This window comes from Dreissena polymorpha, chromosome 6 (genome assembly GCF_020536995.1).
Source record: "Dreissena polymorpha isolate Duluth1 chromosome 6, UMN_Dpol_1.0, whole genome shotgun sequence".
Taxonomy (NCBI): domain Eukaryota; kingdom Metazoa; phylum Mollusca; class Bivalvia; order Myida; family Dreissenidae; genus Dreissena; species Dreissena polymorpha.
In genome coordinates this window covers 35668789-35674052 of record NC_068360.1, presented here as the reverse complement: position 1 = coordinate 35674052, position 5264 = coordinate 35668789, and positions in this window count along the sequence as shown.

Genomic DNA, 5264 nt, shown 5'->3' with positions numbered 1-5264 from the left:
ATTCTAAATTTTGCTCAACACAAAACAGATGCCATGGCTACCGGTGGTGTTGACGATACGTGGTACGAACTATCGAGTGACGTGATTGGAGGTCAAGTTGTTTGAGACTTTGCGATCCTTGAATAAGGGATAACAAACACAACGATGCCTCGTTGTTCTGTTCAATCTGTAAAGAATTCCTTTGCAGCACATGCAAGAATTTACACCTTAAATATACGCTTGGAAATCATGACATTGTTAGTGTCCAAGAAGCGGATTTTTTGCCATCTGAAGTGGATATGAAAGGCATGGCCAGATGTAAGGAGCATTTTGAAATAATTAAATTTATATGTGAAGATCATTCATTGCTATGTTGTAGCGAGTGTTTGTTTATTCACAGAAAATGCAAGCATGTTAACAAAGTGACAGAGCAATGTAAACTTCACTTAGAAGAATACCGAAGTGCGCAAGCATCGTTAGAAAACTCAAGGGCGCGAGTACATGCTGTCATTGAAGACTGCGAAAGAGAAATTGAGAATATAAATAATAATGGATTGAAAGTATCAAAGGAAATAAACGTACACATTGACAGTATAATAGTTATGCTAAACAACACAAGATCAACAGTTCTGAAAGAGGCAAATACTAAATTTGACACAGAGACTCAATTGCTTCGTGTAAGACATTCGACTTGCAAAAGTATTGAAGCGACGATAGCTGAAATTCTTCCACTGTATTCATTAGTTTTAAAGGCTGGTACCCCCGAGCAGACATTCATTCTTACGAGAATGTTTAAAGAGAAAATAGCACACGTTCAGCATGAAGTTGCTAAGCAAGACGAAACACCATGCTCAATTAGAATAAATGTTGAATTTGCGCCCGAAATGTCAGCGCTGTTGAAGAAAGGTTACAGTATTGTCTCACTGCAAATGAATTATAATTCATTCGAGAAAGGTAAAAAGTTGATAGACCAATAGGTACTACAATAATGAAGTATTCAATTATTATCTAGTGCGGAATATTGATAGCTATGTTTCTATCATCAAGATATGTCTATCTCAGTACATGCTACGAATTGAATGACTGTATGATTCTATACTCGTTTTGGTTACATTTTATCTTGCTTCAGATTGTCTCTTTTGTATACGACCATTAGGTAGTCTAACAGTAGCAATTGAAATGTATACTCGTTTTGGTATTTATTTTTATGCGTGATGCTATGAGGTAACGTTGTATGTACACTGACATATTTAATGAATACTTGTGGGCCAAGTGTGAGGTTTTTAGCTCCTTTAAACGGTTTAAACCCCCAGTGCGTTTGCATTTAAGATTCAAAGGCGGTGAGCACTGTTTTGTTCATGTTTGTGCGTTTTTTTATTTGCATGTATGTCTTGTGTAGTTTATTTGTGTTGTGTTCATTGCTATGCAATTGGTCCCTCGCCATAAATAGAGACATTGTATAAAACTGATTTCCTCTCCTGCTGGTGAAGATAGCTAATTAACTGTTTGTATATGGTCATGGTTGCATCATCATCAGTTAAATATAATTTAATACGAAACAAAGCAAACCACAGATCTTTTATTCTGTGAATATTTATAAACTAAATGTTATTTCTTAGGTATACACGTTGAAGACAGTTGTTTACAATAATCTCTTTTCGATCGTGTATTACTGCTCAGTTATTTATGTGTTTATCAGGACACACGTTCAAGGATGACAAGAAATATCCGATTGAATCATATTCCAATAGGGCTTTGGCCAAGAACATAAGGTATTCGTTCATGCCAAATAAACCAGACGCATTTTATTAAATGACCCTTACAACTTTAAATTTGATAAATAATTATTGCAAACAATCATTTAACACCAGAAGGGAGGATCTATCTATAGTCAATGTATCGGTCGGTTTAAATCTTAGGCCACAGAAAGAGCATATTCAAAAGTGAAAACAGTACACAAGTGCATCTACTGAAAAAAAACGTTTGAAAACGGCCATTTCAAGTAACGACAGTTATTTTAGTTCATTAAATGCACTCGCTTTTCATGTAAATTGCACTTCATGTGATGTGTATATTCCAATATACCAATTTGACAATTATATATTTTATTTCAGCAAAACAAACCAGAAATATTGGTAAAGTTTAAAAAAAAGACCCTTTAAATGAATCGGTTGATGGGTCTATTCACACAAGTGACAGCTCGAGCACAGTTAACACAATAAGGTATCAGTCGTAATTATTATCCGATTATCCGTTACATTTTGTATACAATTTGCCTTACAAAGAACACACATTTTTTGATAATCCTATCACATACTGTCGATACAAATGTATACTAATATTTTGATAGTATAGCACCGTGTCTCTCTGTATGTATCATGTGTGTATAGAATGCCCACAAAGGTTTTAATACTGATGAACTATTAAATATGTTGCAATATTCTTTCTTTTTTCATTACTTGAAGTTTGCGATTTGACGCCTGAACTTGATATGTTTGAACTTATAATTTTTAACATTGTCAGGTAAAACTGATAAATCTAATTAACTACATTCAATGGCCCTCTGATCTTTTTCGGGGTAGCTTTCTAGTTAACGTTTGATTACTTGCGGTAATTTATGTGTGGTCATATCGAACGAGAATCGAATCGTTCGAAATTTCTTAATTTATCAAATGCGAACGTACTGCGATTGTTTAACGTCTTCCAAGAACGGTTGCAGTTTTATGATGATTAAAATTTAAAAAGTTGTTTCAATAACGCGTTTTAAATAAAGTAATAAGCATATCCATAACTAACACATACTTTTCTTTATAAATTTCAGAATGCTATGTGATTTCTTTTAAAACAACATGAAAGCTATTGGTGTATAGCGTAAAAGAGGCGCCCTTTAACAGTTTATTGCGTGTTTAAAGTAAACAATATCAGGGGAGTCATTGTACGTGCAAATTAATTATTAAATCATAATATATAATCACTTTTGTACCTGACGTAGTTTCGATTAATCATTTACAATATAATAAACCGGTACATATTAATCAAGTCATGTTAACTTATATGATATAAATAAAAACGATGTATGATGTGACACATATTTTTTTAATAAAGCATGCATAGGAAATAAGAAATACAAATTCATTCCTTAATTCATCACTAACAATAACATATGCAGTCCTCAAACTAACACAAGTACGCATCAATTCAAATCAAAACTATTTCTTAAGCGTAATTAACATTATTAATTCGATTTTATTTGAAATAAGAGAATCTGGCACACAGGGTTATTAAGTGTATAGACAAACACACTTGGTTTTTAATGATTGTCCCATATTTCAACCTATTGGCTGGTAAAACAAAATAAATGCACAATTGAACTAAATGTTGAAAGCCAGTTATAACCAGTTACAATAATGTAGAAAAAAACAAGCAGTATACGAAGATATACAACTAATTATTTGTAAGTTGGGATTATGTACATTCAAATATTGTGACTTTGATTTTCAATTTATAGAGCTGATTCAGATGTACAAACAATGTTATTTAACGAAAACCTATCTAGTCTAATCCAATGTTGCATTTCAAATTACATCTTATATTGTTTCTTCCATTAAAAGTATGAATAATGATAAGCAATGAAAAGTCATTTTATAATAAAAATCTCATAGTGTACCTAAAACATTAGTGTTACAGATCAACACTTTTCGTGCTCTAATTAATAGGAACATAATTAGCAAGTTTTTTTTCTAACATTACATTTTTTCTGTCCTATTTACAATTATTAAACAACCTTTAATAATCCTTATTCCTAAAAAAATACTGGGTTACGGTAATTATTCATATTAGATGTTAATAACTCCGAACTTCTGGAACATATCAACTAAACATAACCTTTTGATGTGTCTGTTCCATTTCCCAATATCAAGGCAATTACCTTTTGTAATAGTTATATAATCTTTTAATCTTTGTTACACTTGAATGCCACACAGAGATCAAAGGAACATGTTTCAGTAAAGTAACAGTATTTCCAATGAATTAGCAAGGCAGGAGAACAGACACCATAATTTATGTTTGCATGAAATGTTCAAATATCACCCCTTACACTTCCTGAACAAATTTAATTTAGAAAAGTCTGCAAAGCAATTTTTGACAATTACTCTGGCTTTTAAACAGGTTCCTTTAGCAGTCATTTTATTTGTATAAAGTGTATAATTTCCTAGCAATAACATTAACATATAGTTATCGTCATCGATAACGTAATGCACACTATAGTGTAACGCGTCATTCCACTGAGGCAAAGTTGGAAGAGTAGTTATATTTACTTGATATAAGTATGTCCTGCTAACCTTAAGTAATGTTGTATTCCCAAGTGCGTTGCGTAATTATCACCATTGAGTAAGTCATGCACACAAAATCAATACTATCGTGAACATATTATCAATGTCCCACCATATCTTTTGTGTTGAACCCTTCAAATACAGACGAGTTTTTAGCTTAAGTTTGCTATCACGGATAAGGTGCTGTCAATTTAAAAGTCTAATTTACCCGAATTGAAATAACCATAAAAAGTGATATTGACATTCCAAGTATGTGCAAATAAGCAAGTTATGTTTATTTATTAACCAAACACCCTGAAAAACATGATTCCCTTCAATACAAAGGGAATAATATCAAATACAGAAAAGAAATATGTTCTTCAATAATTGTGAATGTATGCTCCTCACATAAAGAATAAATAAAGGACAATAACTATGAACATACTGTGGGCAGAATTATGGTCCTTGTGTTTGGCATTAAAGGTTATTAACCTGTACTTCCAGATTTACGCTCCAAACAAGAAACCGACTGCAACAAAAATAGTGTTAAATGTGTTCTCCACCTATTGATAAACAGCGAACTGCAGTGTCTGAGTAGCTTTAAATGCTTCAACCAAAACCCAATCTAGGATGATTCTTTCTGGCTTATTATCCGAACACCGCTATTTGAAATCTTGCTTACTTTAGGTGATAAACCCATCTCCCTATCTCGAAGGTCAGGGTCATATTTTAAGGTCAAAAATCCTTTTGTTTCCATAAAACAGTTTTTCGGGAACTATCAAGAAGTATTGACAATTGGCTTGACACGTTTTTCTACGTCCCTCTTGAGTAAAATATTAGTCAGCCAATTATATACTTATATATTTTTTTATTGAATTTGATACAAATCATTATGTTATATATTCGAGCTAAAATATGTGGTAATTAAATTAATATAGCAATCCACAACTGCATACAATATTAGTTTATGTTCAA